This window comes from Papio anubis, chromosome X, assembly GCF_008728515.1.
Source record: "Papio anubis isolate 15944 chromosome X, Panubis1.0, whole genome shotgun sequence".
Lineage (NCBI taxonomy): Eukaryota > Metazoa > Chordata > Mammalia > Primates > Cercopithecidae > Papio > Papio anubis.
Genome location: NC_044996.1, coordinates 100,060,913 through 100,079,364, shown reverse-complemented (window position 1 = coordinate 100,079,364; position 18,452 = coordinate 100,060,913).

Genomic DNA, 18,452 nt, shown 5'->3' with positions numbered 1-18,452 from the left:
TGAATAAACTTTCTATATCTATCTCTTTCTCTATCTCCTCTTTAAGGCAAATAACTCTTAGATTTGTTCTTTTGAGGCTGTATTCTAGATCTTGTAGGCGTGCTTCATTCTTTTTTCTTCTTTTTTCTCCTCCTTCTCTGTATTTTCAAATAGCTTGTTTTAAGGCTCACTGATTCTTTCTTCCACTTGGTCAATTCTGCTATTAAAAGACTCCAATGCATCTCCTCTCTGTCAATTGCGTTTTTCAGCCCATAATTTCTACTTGTTACTTTTCGTTTTGATCTCTTTGTTGAATTTATCTAATAGAATTCTGAATTCCTTCTGTGTGATTTCTTGATTTTTTTTTTTTTTTTTTTTTTTTTTTTTTTTCTAAACTATTTTTTTAATTTCTTTTTTTTGATTTCTTTATTTTTTTTTTTTTTTTTTTTTTTTAGTTTCTTCAAAACAACTATTTTAAGTTCTCTGTCTGAAATGCCACATATCTCTCTTTCTCCAGGATTGGTCCCTGGTACCTTATTTAGTTCATTTATTGAGATCATGTTTTCCTGGATGGTCTTGATATTTGTAGATGTTTATCTGTGTCTTTGCATTGAAGAGTTAGGTATTTATTGTAGTCTTTGCCATCTGGGCTTCTTTGTCCCCATTATTCCTGGGAAGGCTTTCTAGAGATTCTAAAGGACTTCAGTGTTGTGATATAAGCCTCACCTGCTTTGGGGCACACCCCAAGCCCAATAACGCTGTGGTTCTTGCAGACTTGTAGAGGTACTGCCTTGATAGTCTTGAAAATATTTCAAAACAGTTCTCTGAATTACCAGGCAAAGACTCTTGGTCTCTTCCTTTACTTTCTCCCAAACAAAAACAAATGGATCCTGTTTCTCTGTTCTGAGCCACTGGGAGCTGGGGTGGAGTGACACAGGTAAACTTGTGGCCACCATCACTAGTACTGTGCTGGGTCAGACCTGATTCCAACATAGCACTGGGTCTCACCCATGGCCCACTGAAACCACTCCCTGGCTACCGTCTATGTTTTCTCAAGGCCTTGGGGCTCTATAATCAGCAGGTGTCAAAGCCAACCAGGACCGTGTTCTTCCTTTCAGGGAGACAAGTTCCCTCAGATCCTGGATGGGTCCAGAGGCGCCATCTGGTAACCAGGGACTAGAGTCAAAAACCTAAAAAGTCTGTCTGGTGTTCTATTGCACGGCAGCTGAGCTGACACTCAAACCACAAGGTGCAGTCTTTCCCACTCTTCCTTCCCATTTCCAAAGGCAGAGGAGCTCCGCCTATCAGCCAATGCCACCACAGGCCTGTGGAGAGTACTGCCAGACTACCATTAATGTTCTCTTAAGACTCAAGGGCTCTTCAGTCAGCTCGTGATGAATGCTGCCTGGCCTTGGAATCACCCTTCAGTGCATTGGGCTTCCCTCAGACCCAGGTCAGGTTCAGAAATGCCATCCAAGAGCCAAGTCCTAGAATCAGAGACCCCAGGTACCTGCTTGATGGTCTACCCACTGTGGCTGAATTGGTACTTAAGGTGCAAGACAATGTCCCCTTTACCTTTCCCTCCTCTTTTCTCAAGCAGAAGGAGTCTTACCCCACAGCCACCAGAACTGGGAATATGCTGAGTTTCACCTGAAGCCAGCAAGTGTCAGAGTGTCACCCAAGGCCCATATTGTACTACCTGGGTATCGCTGCTGGTTATTCAGGGTCCAAGGGCCCTTCAGTTAGCAGGTGGTGAATTCTTCAAGACTGAGTCTTTCCCTTCAAGTTAGTGGGTTCCCTTCAGGCAAAGGGTGTGTCTAGATGTGTTAGCCAGGAACTAAGGCCTAGAAAGGGTGACTTATGGATCTCATTGGTGCCCTATCCTACTGTGGCTGAACTGGTATTCAAGGTGCAAGACAAAGGCCTCCAAACTCTTCCCTCTCCTATCCTCACACAGAAGGAAAGGGTCTCTTTTGGAGCCACAAGCTTTGAAACCTGGGGTTAGGGGAGGGGTGAGGCCAGCACTCTTTTTAGCTGCCCAAATTTGTGTCTTAGGAGGTCACATGCTCCCTCAGTCCACTGGCTCTGGGCCCAGTTCAGTACTAGGACTCATCTAAGATTTGTAGTCCTTGTGGCCTAGACAACTTATCAAGTTTAGGTCCCCAGAGCACTTTACCGCATGATGGCAAGACCTATATATAGGACCTCAAGTTCTGACAGCTGGCATCAGTGATTTTCCTCTGACTAGGACTGATTTAAATACTTCCTCCATGGACAGGTGTCAGCTGAGTTTGTGCTGGTTTTGCTTTCTGCTATAGTAGAACAGCACTGAGCTCATTGCCACACAGCTGCTGCACTCTCCCTCTCCCCAGCACATGGAATCACTCTCTTGTCCATGCCACCACTGCTCAGGGATGGGGAAGGGGTGTTGGTGGTGATTCCAGATTCCTTTTGTTATCTCTTCAGCACCTCTTTCAGTGCTATGAAGTTGAAACAAGGTACTATGAGTGCTCTCCTGATTTTTCTTTCTTATGAAGCTGTTTTTTTCATGTACATAGTTGTTAAATTGGTGTCCTTGCAGGGGTATAATTGGTAAAGCCTTCAATGCCATCATCTTGCTCTGTCTCCTGCTTCCTTTCTTGGCATGTGATCTTGGCACACATTGGCTTCCCTTCAACTTCCTCCATGAGTGGAAGCAGTATGAGACCCTCACAAGATGCAGATGCTCAATCTTGAGCTTTCTAGCTATCCAGCGTCATGAGCCAAATAAATCTGTTTTCCTTATAAATTACCCAGCCTTAGGTGCTCTTTTATAGCAACACAAAATGTACTAACACAATGTTCAAATTTCTGTTTTAGATAATGACCTTTATTTAATATTTGCATAGCTATTTTTTGGATGGAGGGTCCAATTAAGAATCTCACATTGCATATAGTTGTAATGTCTCTTTATCTTCCTTTAATACAGAAGAGTTCTTCCCCAATATCGATTTTTAAAAATATTACAGGACAATTGTCTTATAGAATGTCCTACAATCTAGATTTGTATGATTCTTTCTGCTTAATTTGATTTAGATAAAATATTCTGGGCAAGATTTCCACATATGTGACATCAATGCTTCTTCCACTTGGGAAGCAATTTATGTCAGTTTCCCCCATCATGGGTAGGGTCAAGGTTTGATCATTGGATAAGGTGGCACTTTCTGGATCTTTCCATTGTAAAAGTTCCTCTTTCACTTTGTAATAAATAAGTGGTCTTCGAGTTGATACTTTGAGTCTGGATGTCTGTTCTTAAAGCCTGTCTCAGCCTTAAAGTACTCATCAGGAAACACTGAATAGCCTTCCCTCCACAATTTCCCAAATCTTGATTACTGAGATTCTCTGCTTTGCTTTTATATCATGCTTCCACATTTAACACTAAAACAGAGGTCCTTATCTCAGAGAGAGCTGATGTATGGTTTATACTTCAGAAAAAGAATATGATATTTGGAATACACAAAATGAGAGCGGACAAGAAGACTGTGAAAATCCTTGAAATATAGGAGAACGCGTAGGAAGTTGATAGCAAATACATCCATAAATGGAGCTTTTTCTCATGGAGGAAAAAAAAAACAAAAAACTACAGACATAGGCATCACCATGCTTCTAGGTCATGATCCTCAAAATTGCTTTCCTTGGCCAAGGGAGTAGAGCACAGCTCCTATAGACTTTGGAAGTAAACAGAAGTGGTCTGAAGCCTGCCTTCTTTTCTAGTACTGGTGCCAGATCCAAGATCAGCCTTTCTGAGCCTCAGTGACTTCTTCTGTAAAACTGAAACAATAATACTTTGTCTCATATTTATAAAGTCTACAAATATAGAGAGTGCATGTAACCTTCCTGGCATGCAAGAAGCTCTCACTAAGAATTTGTTACATTACCATCCCTTAACCTATAAGCCTTGACAAAATAAGAAGTATGGAGTTTTCTCAACGGGCAACTGAAGGAAGCAAAAACCTCGCCTCAGCAGATTTGAATTAAATATTTGAATTTTCCCTTTGAGTTCTTAGAAACTTTCCAAATTGTATTTCACATTTTTTTTTTCTCATTTGTATAACTTCTAGTACTTTCTGCATGTGATTTGGTTTTAAAAGATACAACACTACCTTTTATGGTTGTTATGTATAATTGTTGTTATATTTTATATGCTCTTGTTATAAATAATGATGTGAGTTTTAATCGCTACAAGCAAATGTGAGTGGCAGTTTAGTGCAGGTGTTAAGAGAGAAGGCATAGGGTTCTTTATCCTTCACTTACTAGCAAGACCCTGAGCAAGACACAGACCTTTCTAAACATGTTCTCTCATTTGTAAAATAGGGATAAGAATCATGGCTATTCATTGAGTTTTTGTGAAATGTTAATTATAAACAAAAAACACTTAGTAGACTAGTAAGCTCTTAGTAAATGTTGGCTATTGTTATTTCTGTGGTTGGAATTTCTGTTCTGTGTTCGTTTTCTCCTTAAGCAAACTAAAGTCTGTCTATTTGATGGAGGCAGAATTAAGGGCATGCCAGAGTTATGGAGACTCCCACTCAATAGGGCAATGAAAGGTTTCTTGAATCTGAAGGGGTCATCTTTTCAGGTCTTGGGCTGTGTGGGGACATTTGAATCTTTAGGTTGTGTACAATTGCATCACCTTCACATAGGGAAAGCTCAAGTTGGAGCAGTTTTGGTGACTTTTCTTTCCATATGGAGTCTTACATATTCGCCCTTATGTATGAGTCCCAGATCATCCTGCCAGCTGAGCACCCACATCACAGAGTTGAATGGATGCAGAGCTGAGCTGCAGTTTGAATCCCAAAAGCGGCAGTCAGCACCTCTTGCGTGAAACCAAAAGCTGGAGCCTCATTTCCTGAAATAGATTGGTATTCTAGCTTTTTAATCTGCCAATCATAACACACAATTTGCAGCTAAAAATGTAAAACTAAAGTGTGTCTATCCATAAAAAAGGTAAACAATCATTCTTTAAAATGTGAAGGGTAGTTGTGTTATTATTTTTTGCAGATCTGAATTTTCTGATTTCTTAAAAAATAAATATGCTGCAAAGGTTATTCTTAAGTGACTTTGTAATGGATTCAATATGGGAGACGTGAGACTTCCGAGAGAGTTTGTACAGGTGGAGCTGCTCTGAAAGATGGGACAATTACCAGGTCAAAAGGTGAACCCTCCAGGTATGGCCTCACCTGGAAAAAAAAAAAGCCAGCTCCAGCAGGAACTCTCACCAAAAGATGAGGGATGGGAGTAGCCTTTTCTTGATTTTTTGAAAAGTCTTTGTAAACAGAATCACTCTAAAAAGAATTTTCAGGTGCTCAATAGGACTGAGAATAGGCTTAGGTAAGCAAGGAGCAAGGTACCTGGAGTGAAAAATACATGGAGGTGTCATTCTCAGGTACTGACCCTATGAAGGAGTTCAGGCATCTTTTCCAGCACATGCCTGAGAATGAGTGCTGCCTTGCACTTTGCACCCTGGGGACCTCACTTGCCTCACTGTAGTCTGTCCTGTTGCCAAGAAGAAACTCCTAACTGATTGACCCCACAGAAATGAGCCAAGTTGGATCACCACACTCAATGGTTGGATGGGTCTGGGGGAGGTGGATCCTTCTCTCTACTTTTTGAAAATCTAAACTTCATTACCAATAGCATAGAATTATTTTTCACTTGTTTTTATATGATAGTTGGTGATATGGTTTGGCTCTGTGTCCCCATCCAAATCTCATCTCTTGAATTATAATAACCATATGTCAGGGGAGGGGCCTGGTGGGAGGTGATTGAATCATGGGGGTGGACTTCTCCCATGCTGTTCTCATGATAGTGAGTGAGTTCTCATGAGATCTGGTTGTTTGGAAGTGTGTGGCACTTCCCCTTTTATTCTCTCTCTCTCTCCTGCTGACATGTAAGATGTGCTTTGCTTCCCCTTCACCTTCTGCTGTGATTGTAAGTTTCCTGAGGCCTCCTCAGCTATGCAAAATTGTGAGTCAATTAAAACTTTTTTTTTCTTTATAAATTACCCAGTCTTAGGTAGTTCTTTATCACAGTGTGAAAACACACTAATACATTTGGCATCTTTAAGTGTTTGTTGGAACTTTGTGGGGTTGGTCAGGGAAAGATAGAATAAAATACTTTACAGTTATACAGCTTGGCTTTTTGTTATAGTCTTATTAAATTACCTCTATGTGACTCATTTATCTTATGGGACCAGGAAATAGATACCAGACATTAGGATAAAGACAGCTTAAAAAATTCAGAATCTAATCAAGACTGAGGAAGTTAGCTTGAACATCAGTGAGGATTACAGATTACTGCAAGCAGATGAAAGAAATAAAAAATGGTACCCCTTGAACTCAGAAAAGATCAACCTGTATGAAGAGCTCAGACATGGGATTCTATAATAGTAACTGTGAAAAGGGCTCAGCCTTAAGCTCTCATAAACTTGAAGACACTAGAATGATTTCAACATAGTGAACCTGCCTGAACTCATTGTATAATTATAATTTTAGATGCTATCATAAGGCTGACTTCTTTGTTTAATTAGACAAATGTTCTGAAACATCGTAAATACATAAATACCAAATTATGCAAAGATTCCTTAACACAAATATATCAAAACACAAAATGGATTCTTCTTCTTCTTCTTTTTTTTTTTTGAGACGGAGTTTCTCTCCTTTTGCCCAGGCTGGAGTGCAATGGCACGATCTCAGCTCACTGCAACCTCCGCCTCCTGGGTTCAAGTGATTCTCCTGCCTCAACCTCCAGAGTAGCTGGGATTACAGGTATGTGCCACCACGCCTGGCTAAGTTTTGTATTTTTAGTAGAGACAGGGTTTCACCATGATGGCCAGGCTGGTCTCGAACTCCTGACCTCAAGTGATCCACACACCTCGGCCTCCCAAATTGTTAGGATTACAGGCATGAGCCACTGTTCCCAGCCACAAAATGGATTCTTTTACAGATTTATGATTTTAATTCTAAATCTACTTGGGTTTATAATAAATATATCCCCTGTGGTAGGCAGAATTCTAAAATGACCCACGGTGACCCACAGTTTTGTATAATCCCTTCCTATTCAGTGTGTTTAGAACCTGGTATTATGATGAGATATTACTCCTGTGATTATATTACTCATTCGTTGACTTCGAGCTAATCAAAACAGAGATTATCCTGGGTGGGCCTGACTTAATCAGGTGAGCCTTTAAAAGAAGACAAAGCATCAGAGAGATATGCTCCTGCTGACTTTGAAGATGCTGCTGACCCTTGATCAGCAAACAGCAAAAACCAGGGACTTCAGTTCTATAACCTAAAAGAATAAAATTATGTGAGCTTGGAAGAGGGGCTTGAGGTTCACATGAGAACCATAGTACTGGCAGATACCTTCATTTCAGCCTGGGAGTGCCTGAACAGAAGACCAGTTAACTTGTGCCTGCACTCCTGATCCACAGGTATTGTGTAATAGGAAACCAATATTCTCCTTATAGTGGGTTGAATTGTGTCTTCCCAAAATATATGTTGAAGTTCTAATCCCTTGTACCTGTGAATGTGACATTATTTGGAAGTAGACTTTACAGATGTGATCCTGTTAAGATAAAATTATACTGGATTAGAATGGACCCTAAATCCAATTACTGGTGCCCTTATAAGGTGAGGAAGATTTGAAGGCACAAAATATACATAGAAGGAAGATGGCCATGTGAAGATGAAGGCAGAAATGGGAGTGATGTAGCTATAAGTCAAGAAATGACAAGAATTGCTGCTCGCAACCACCAAAAGCTGAAAGAGACAAGGAAGGATTCTTCTACTCTAGAGACTTCATAGAAAGCATGGCCCTGGCAACACCTTGATTTCAGAATTTTGCCCTCCAAAACTTTGAGAATTAATTACCGTTGTAAAACAACTATATTAGTTCATTGTCATACTGCTATAAAGAAATACCTGAAACTGGGTAATTTATAACCAAAAGAGGTTATAAATTCCTGTACAGGCTGTACAGAAAGCATAGTGGCATCTTCTTCTGGGGAGGCCTCATGGAACTTACAATCATGGTGGAAGGCAAAGGGAGAGCCAACACTTTACATGACCAGAGCAGGAGAAAGAGAGAGAGTAGGAGAGACGGGGTATGTGCCACACACTTTTAAACAATCAGATCTCACAAGAACTCACTATAATGACAGCAACACCAAGGGGGGGTGGTGGTGTTAAACCATGAGAAACTGTCCCTATGATCAAATAACCTCCCATCAGTGTCTCCTACTTCCAGCATGGTGGATTACATTTCAACATGAAGTTTGGGTGAGACAGAGATCCAAACCATATCACCAACCAGTTGCAGTTACAGAAGCTTTAGAAAACTAATACACCCCCTGAAGAGATTCTATGGTACTTCTGACAGACTGGCTAGATTCTCACCAAACCCATATCCTCTTCCCAGGCACATGGCTAGACTACATTTCCCAGTCGCCTTTTACCTGACAGGACCATGTGACTAGTTCCTGCTGATGGATTGTAAACAGAGGGGCTGTGACACTTCAACGACTGAATTAAAAGAGTTACAGATTCAAAGGAATCCCTATCAAAATTACAATGTCATTTTTCATGGTAATAGATAAAAATAATCATTAAATTCCAATGGAACAACAAAATACCCCAAATAGCCAAAATAATCTCAAGATAAAAGAACAAACTGGAGATATCACCCTACCCAACTCCAAGATATAAAGATTGTAATAAAAACAACATGGAACTGGCATAAAAAGAGACTCATCAACCAATGAAATGGGATAGAAAGCCTGGAAGTAAAGCCATGTGATATAATTTGGCTCTGTTTCCCCAGCCAAATCTCATGTTGAATTGTAATTTCCAATTTTAGGGAAGGTACCTGGTGGGAGGTCATTGGATCATGGGGACAGATTTCCCCCATGCTGTTCTCATGATAGTGTGTGAGTTCCCACAAGATCTGATGATTTAAATGTGTGTGGCACTTCAATACTTGCTCTCCCTCTCTCTCTCTCTCTCTCTCCTGCTCTGCCATATGTACCTGCTTCCCCTTCACCTTCCACTATGATTGTAAGTTTCCTGAGACCTCCCAGTCATGCCTCCTGTTAAGCCTGTGGATCTGTGAGTCAATTAAACCTCTTTTCTTCATAAATTAACTAGTCTCAGGTAGTTCTTTATAGCAGTGTGAGAATGGACTAATACAGAAAATTGGTACTGGGAGTGGAGCATTGCTATAAAGATACCTGAAAATGTGGAAGTGACTTTGGAACTGGGTAACAGGCAGAGGTTGGAACAGTTTGGAGGGCTCAGAAGAAGAGAGAAAGATGTGGAAAGTCTGGAACTTCCTAGAGACTTGAATGGTTTTGACCAAAATGCTGATAGTGATATGGACAATGAAGTCTAGGCTGAGGTGGTCTCAGAAGGAGATGAGGAACTTATTGGGAACTAGAGTAAAGGTCATTCTTGCTATGCTTTAACAAAGAGACTGGCAGCATTTTCCCCCTGCTCTAGAGATCTGTGGAAATTTGAACTTGAGAGAGATAATTTAGGGTATCTGGCAGAAGAAATTTTTAAGCAGCAAAGCATTCAAGATGTGAACTGGCTGTTTCTAAAAGCATATGATCGTATGCATTCACAAAGAGATGATCTGAAATTGGAACTTACATTTGAAAGGGAATCAGAGTATTTAAGTCTGGAAAATTTGTAGCCTGACCATGTAGTAGAAAAGAAAGCCCATTTTCGGGGAGAAATTCAAGCCTGCTGCAAAAATTTGCATAAGTAAAGAGGAGTTGAATGTTAATAGCCAAGACAATGGGGAAAATGTTTCCAGGGCATTTCAGAGATCTGCACATCAGCCCCTCCCATCACAGGCCCAGAGGCCTAGGAGGAAAAAATGGTTTCATGGGCCATACCCATGGCCCACTACTCTGTGCAGCCTCAGGAGATGGTGCCCTGCATACCAGCTGCTCCAGCTCCAGCTATGACTAAAAGGGGCCCAGGTACAGCTTGGGCTTTGGCTTTAGAGGGTGCAAGCCTCAAGCCTTGGTGGCTTACATGTGGTTTTGGGCCTGTGGGTGCACAAAAGACAAGACTTGAAGTTGGGGAACTTCTGCCTAGTTTTCAGAGGATGTATGGAAATGCCTAGATGTCCAGGCAGAAGTTTGCTGCAAGGGCAGAACCCTCATGGAGAATTTCTACTAGAGCAGTGTGGAGGGGAAATATGGCTTTGGAGCCCCCATACAGAGTCCCCACTGGGGCACTGCCTAGTGGAGCTGTGAGAAGAGGGCCAACGTCCTCCAGACCCCAGAATGGTAGATTCTTGCAGACATCTTGCATAGTGCACTTGGAAAAGCTGCAGGTACTCAATGCCAGCCCATGAAACCAGCTGTTGGGGCTGTACCCTGCAAATCCACAGAGACAGAGCTGCCCAAGGCCTTGGGAGCCCACTCCTTACATTAGTGTGGCCTGGATGTGAGAAATAGAGTCAAAGAATATTATTCTGGAACTTTAAGATTTAATGACTGCCCTGCTGGGTTTGGGACTTGCATGGGACCTGTTGCCCCTTTGTTTTGGCTGATTTCTCCCATTTGGGATGGGAGCACTCACCCAAAGTCTGTACCCCCATCGTATCTTGGAAGTAACTACTTGTTTTTGATTTTGCAGGCTCTTAGGTGAAAGGTACTTGCCTAGTCTTAGATGAGACTTTAGACTTGAATTATTGGGCTAATGCTGGAATGAGTTAAGACTTTGGGGGACTGTTGGGAAGGCATAATTATGTTTTGAATATGGGAAGGACATGAGATTTGGGAGGGGCCGGGGCAGAATTATATGGTTTAGCTCTGTGTCCCCACCCAAATCTCATGTTAAATTGTAATTTCCAGTGTTGGAGGAGGTACCTAGTGGGAGGTCACTGGATCATGGGGCAGATTTCCTCCATGCTTTCCTCATGATAGTGAGTGAGTTCTCATGAGATATGATTCTTTAAAAGTGTGTGGCACTTCCCTACTTACTCTCTCTCTCCTGCTTTGCCATGATAATATGTGCCTGCTTCCCCTTCACCTTCTGCCATGATTTTAAGTTTTCTGAGCCCTCCCAGTCATGCTTCCTGTTAAACCTGTAGAACTGTGAGTAAATTAAATTAAACCTCTTTTCTTCATAAATTACCCAGTCTTATGTTATTGTTTATAGCAGTGTGAGAACAAAATAATGCACCATGCATTTATGATAAATTGCCTTTTGACAAAGATGCCAAAGGCATACAATGTGGGGAGGACAGTCTAATTAATAAATAGTGTGGGGAAAACTGGTTATCCACATACAGAAGAATGAAATTGGACCCTAACCTTGCATCACATAATGAAATCAACTCAAAAAAGATTAAAGACTTAAACATAAGACCTAAAACTGTAAAAGAACTAGAAGAAAACAGAGAGTGAGAGCTTCATGACATAGGTCAGGGCAAGGACTTTTTGAATATGACCCCAAAAGCTCAGGCAACAAAAGCCAAAATAGACAAATGGGGATAGCATCAAACTAAATAGTGTCTGCACAGAAAGAAAGGAAAAAAAAAAAGAACAACAACAGAAACTCCAATTAACAAAGTAAAGAGACAACCCACAAAGTGGATAAAAGTTATTTGCAAACTGTACATCTGATAAGTGGTTAATATCCAAAATATGTAAAGGGAGCAAGATGTCTGGATAGAAGGCTCCACCAATTGTCCCCCCAAGAAGGACACCAATTTAACAGCTATCTACACAAAAAAGCACCTTCATAAGAATCATAAATTAGGTGAGCACTCACAGTACCTGGCTTTAACTTCATATCGCTGAAAGAGGCACTGAAGAAGAGAAAAAAAGTCTTGAATCACAGACACTACCCATCCTCCATCCCTTGGCAGTAGCCATGTGGCACAGAGAGAGAATCTGTGAAGGTGGGAGAGGGAGAGCACAGCAATTGTAAGACATTGCATTGAACTCAGTATTGCCCTGTCATAGCAGAAAGCAAACTGGGCTTAACTCAGCTAATGGCTGCCCACAGAGGGAGGATTTAGACCAGCCCTAGCCAGAGGGAAATTACTCAACTCAGCAGTTGAAACTTGAGTTCTGGCAAGCCTTGCCACACTAGGCTAAAGTTCTCTGGGTCCCTAAATAAATTTGAACAGCAGTCTAGGCCACAAGGGTTGTAATTTGTAGGCAAGTCCTGGTGCTGAACTCAACTCAGCGCCAGTGAACTGGTGGGGCACATGACCTACTGAGACACCAGGTGGGACAGCTAAGGGAGTGCTTGTGACAACCCCCCCCCCCCAGCCACAAGCTACACAACTTATGGATTCAAAAGGGACCCCTTCCTTCTGTTTGAGGAGAGGCGAGGGAAAAGTAAAGAAGACTTTGTCTTGCATCTTGGATACCAGCTCAGCCACAGTAGGATAGAGAGTCAGTCAAAGATGTAAGGCCTCCTTTCCAGGACCTAACTCCCAGACAATGTCTGTAGACACACACTGGGCCAAAAAGGAATCCACTACCTTGAAGGAAGAGACCCAGTCCTGGCAGGACCCATCACCTGCTGACTAAAGAGCCTTGGGCCCTGAATAATGAGGAGTAATACCCAGATAGTATGTCATGTGCCATGGGTGAGACTCTGAGACTTCCTGGATTCAAGTGAGACTTAGCATATTCCCAACTGTGGTGTCTATGGGGCAAGACTCCTTCTGCTTGAGAATAGGGGAGGAAAAAGTATGGGAGACTTTACATGCCAGCTAAACCTCAGGGGTTGAGAGCACAAAGTAGGCTCTTGGGAACCCCAATTCCAGGACTTGGCTCTTGGACAGCATTTCTGGACCTGCCCTGGGCCAGAGGGGAGCCCATTGCCATGAAGGGTGAGTTCCGGGCCAGGCAACATATACCACAAGCTGACTGAAGAGCCTTTGGGTCTAAAGGGAACATTGGCAGTAGCGTGACAGTACTCTCTGAGGGCTTGTGGTGGTACTAGCCATGGGATGAGGCTCCTCTGCCTATGAAAAGTGAAGAAAAGATTGGGAAGAACTGCATCACATGATATGAATGCCAGCTTAGTTGTAGTGCAATAGAACACCAGGTAGACTTCTGAGGTATTGACTCCAGTTCCTGGCTCCTGGATGGCATCTCTGGACCTCCCTGGGGCCTGAGGGAACTTGCCTTCCTGAGTGGAAGGACACAAGCCTGATAAGCTTCAACACCTTCTGATTATAGAGTCTCAGTGCCTTGAATGAACATAGGTGGTAGCCAGGTAGTGATTACAGTGGACCTTGGGTGAGACCCAGTGCTGTGCTGGCCTTAGTTCTCACGCAGCACGGTCCCAGTGATGGTGGCCACAGGGATGCTTGTATAACCACATTACCAGCTCTAGATGGCTGAGAACAGAAACAGAGACTTTGTTTGGGAGGAAGTAAGGTCAGAGAACAAGTGCCTGCCTAGTAATCCAGAGAATGCCTCTGGATCTTATTCAAGACCACCAAGATAGTACCTCTATAAGTCTGCAAGAACCACAGTGTTACTGGGCTTGGGGTGTCCCCTAATGCAGATATGGCTTAGAACATAATACTAAAGTCCTTTTGAAGACCTTGAAAGTCTTCCTCGGAAGGGCAGGTAAAACAAGCTTAGCCTGCAAAGACTACAATAAACACCTAACTCTTCAATGCCTTTACACAGACAAATATCTCTCAGTACCGAGACCATCTATGAAAACATGACATCACTAAATCAACTAAACAAGGTACAAGGGACCAGTTGTGAAGAAACAGATATGTTACCTTTCAGACAGAGAATTCAAGGTGGCTGTTTTAAGGAAACTCAAAGATATTCAAGACAACACAGAGAAAGAATTCAGAATTCCATGAGATAACTTTAACAAAGAGATGGAAATAATTAAAATGAATCAAGCAGCAATTCTGTGGCTGTAAAATGCAAATGACACACTGAAGAATGCATTAGACTCTTTTAATAGCAGAACTGATCAAGCAGAGGAAAAAAATAATGTGCTTGAAGATAGCCTATTTGAAAATAATCAATCAGAGATGACAAAAGAAAAAAGAATAAAAATAATGAAGCATTCCTACAGGATCTAGAAAATAGCCTCAAAAGGGCAAATCTAAGAGTCATTGACCTTAAAGAGGAGGTAGAGAAAGAGATAGGGGTAGAATGTTTATTCAAAAGGATGATAACAGATAATTTCCCAAACCTAGAGAAATATATCAATATCTGTGTACAAGGAGGTTATAGAACACTAAGCATATTAACCCAAAGAAGACTACCTCAAGGCATTTAATTATTAAGCTGCCAAAGGTCAAGGATAAAGAAAGGATATTAAAAGCAGCAAGACAAAAGAAACAAATCACATACAATGGAGCTCCAACATATCTGGCAGCAGCCTGTTCAGTGGAAACCTTACAGGCCAAGAGAGGATGACATGATATATTTAAAGTGCTGAAGGAAAAAAAAAACTTTTACCCTAGAATAGTATATCCAGTGAAAATATCCTTCAAACATGAAGGAGAAATAGTCTTTCCCAGAGAGCCAAAAGCTGAGGGACATCATCAACACCAGACTTGTCCTACAAGAAATGCTAAAGGGAATACTTTAGTCAGAAAGAAAAACACATTAATGGGCATAAGAAATCATATGAAGGTAGAAAACACTCTGCTAATATTAAGTACACAGAAAAACACAGAGTATTATAACCCTGTAACTGTGCTGTGTAAAGTACTCTTAAGAAGAAAGACTAAATGATGAACCAATCAAAAATAATAACTACAACAACTTTTCAAGACATAAATAGTACAATAAGATGTAAATAGTCACAACATAAGTTAAAAAGTAGGGGGATGAAGTTAAGGCATAGAGTCTTTATTTGTTTTCTTTTTGCTTGTTTATGTAAGCAGTGTTAAGTTGTTATCAGCTTAAAATAATGAGTTATAAGATAGTATCTGCAAGCCTCACGGTAACCTTAAATGAAAAAAATATGTATGACAGATACAGGAACCAAAGAAATCAAGAAATTATGTTATACCACCAGATGAAATCACCTTCACTAAAGGGAAGGCAGGAAAGAATGAAAAAAGGAGAAGAAGATCACAAAGAAACCAGAAAACAAATAACAAAATGGCAGAAGTAAGTCCTTACTTATCAATAACAGCATTAAATGTAAATGGACTAAAATTTCTAATCAAAAGACATACCGTGGCTGAATGGGTGATAAAAAAAAAAGGGAACCCAATGATCTATTGCCTACAAAAAACACACTTCAACTCTGAAGACACACATAGACTGAAAATAAAGGGATTCAAAAGATATTTCATGCCAATGGTAACAAAAACAGAGCACATGTACCTATACTTATATCAGACAAAAGAGGTTTCAAGAGAAAAACTAACAAGAGACAGAGGAGGTCACTAATGATAAAGGGGTAAATTCAGCAAGAGATATAACATTGTGAATATATATGCACTCAATACTGGAGCACCCAGATATACAAAGAAAATATTATCAGCGCTAAAGAGAGAGAGAGGCCTCCATACAATAAGAGCTGGAGACTTCAACACCCCACTTTCAGCATTGGACAGATCTTCCAGACACAAAATTAACCAAGAAACAACGGGCTTAATCTGCACTATAGACCAAATTAATCTAATTATATTTACAGAACATTTCATCCAAGAGCTTCAGAATACACATTCTTTTCCTCAGCACATGGAACATTCTCATGGAGACACCATATGTTAGCTCACAAAACAAGTATTAAAACATTACAAAAAATTGAAATAGTATCAAGCATCTTCTCTGACTACAATGGGATAAAACTAGAAATCAATAACAAGAGGAATTTTGGAAACTATACAAATACATGGAAATCAACCAATATGCTGCTGAATGACCAGTGGGTCAATAAAAAGTTAAGAAAAAGCTAAAAAAGTTTCTTCTGCTGCTGAGAGACCAGTGGGTCAATAAAAAATTAAGAAAAAAGTAAAAAAATTTCTTGAAACAAATGATTATGAAAACACAACATACCAAAATCTATGGGATATAGCAAAAACAGTACTAACTGAGAAGTTAATAGCTATAAGCACCTACATCTAAAAAAGAAGAAAAATTCAAATAATGTAACAATCTATCATAACAAACTAGGAAAGGAGAGTAAACGAAACCCCAAATTAGTAGAGGAAAAGAAATAATAAAGACCAGGGCAGAAATAAATGAATTTGAAATGAAGAAAATAATATGAAAGGTCAAGGAAACAAAAAGTTGGGGTTTTTTTTTTGAAAAGATTAACAAAATTGACATACCCTTCATGAGACCAAATAAGAAAAAAAGAGAAAAAAATCCAAATAAATAAAATCAGAGGTGAAAAAGGAGATATTACAACTGATACCACAGAAATGGAAAGGATCACTAGTGGATACTATGAGCAACTATAGGCCAATAAGTTGGAAAATCTAGAAAAAATGGATAAACTCCTGGACACATGCAACCTACCAAGACTGAACCATGAAGAAATCCAAAACCCAAACAAACCAATAACAAGTAACAAGATCAAAGCTGTAATAAAAAATCTCCCAGCAAAGAAATGTCTGGGACCCAATGGCTTCAGTGCTAAATTCTGCCAAACATTTAAAGAAGAATAAAAAGCAATCATATTCTGACTAACCAAAAAAATAAAAGAGGAGGGAATACTTCCAAACTGATTCTATGAGATCATTGTTAGCCTGATATCAAAACCAGACAAAGACACATCAAAAAAAAAAAAAAAAGAAAAAAGAAAAAAAGAAAACTACAGGCCAGTATCGTGTATAAATATGGATGCGAGAATCCTTAGCAAAGTACTAGCAAATGGAGTTCAACAGCACATTAAAAAGATCACTCATCATGACCAAGTGAGACTTATCCCACCAATGCAAGGATGGTTCAAAATATACAAATCCATCAATGTGGTACCTCATATGAATGGAATGAAGGATCAAAATCAAATGATCATTTCAGTTGATGCTGAAAAAAGTATTTGATAAAATTAAACATCCCTTTATGATAAAAAAGTTAAAAAATCCTGAGGATAGAAGGAACATATGTCAACATAATAAAAGCCAAATATGACAGACCAACAGCCAGTATCATACTGAATGGGAAAGAAACTGAAAACCTTTCCTCTGAAATTTGGAACATGACAAGGATCCCCACTGTCACCACTGTTATTCAACACAGTACTGGAAGTCCTAGTTAGAGCAGACAAGAGAAAGAAAGAAAGGGCATCCAAATTGGAAAGGAAGAGGTCAAATTATCCTTGTTTGCAGACAGTATAATCTTAGAAGTGGAGAAAAACTAAAGAGTCTACCAAAAAAATAAAAACCTATTGGAACTGAAAAGCAAATAAGGACAGTTGCAGGGTTCAAAATCAACATACAAAAATCAGTAGCATACATATATGCCAACACTAAACAATCTGAAATAGTAATTAAAAAAGTAATTCCATTTTTAGTATCTACAAATAAAATACCTAATAATTAACTAAAGAAGTGAAAGATCTCTATAATAAAAACTATAAAACATTAATGCAAGAAATTGAAGAGGACACAATAAAATGGAAAGATATTCTATTTTCATGGATTGGAAAAATCAGTACTATAAAAATGTCTATACTATCCAAGGCAATCTACAGATTTAATGCAATACCTGTCAAAATGCCCATGACATTCTTCCCAGAAATATAAAAAGTAGTCCTAAAATTTATATGAACCACAAAAGATGCAGAATAATAAAGACTATCCTAAACACAAAGAAAAAAATTGGAGAAATCACAGTATCTGACTTTATACTACAGAACTATAGGAACTAAAATGTCATGATGCGGGCATAAAAACGGACACATAAATCTGTGGGACAGAGTAGAGAACCCAGAGAGAAATCCATTAATCTACAGTGAACTCATTTTCGACAAAAGTGTGAAGAACATACACTGGGGAAAGGACAGTCTTTTCAATAAATGGTGCTGAGAAAACTGGATATCCATATGGAAAAGAATGAAACCAGACTTCTAACTCTCTCCATATACAAAAATCAAATCAAAATAGATTAAAGACTTAAATCTAAGATCTCAAACTGTGAAACTCTTGCAAAAAAACATTGAGGAAAATCTGCAGGACATTGGTCTGTGTGAAAATTTCTTCAGTAATACACCACAAGCACAGGCAGCCAAAGTAAAAATGGACAAATGAGATCACATTAAATTAAAAAGCTTCTGCATGGCAAAAGAAAAGGACACAATCAACAAAGTTAAGAGACAACCCACAGAATGAGATAAAATACTTTCAAACTACCCATCTGAGAACAGATTAAATAACCAGAATACCTAAGGAGCTCAAACAAATTTACAGGAAAAAGCTAATAATACAATTTAACAATGGGGAACAGATCTGCATAGATG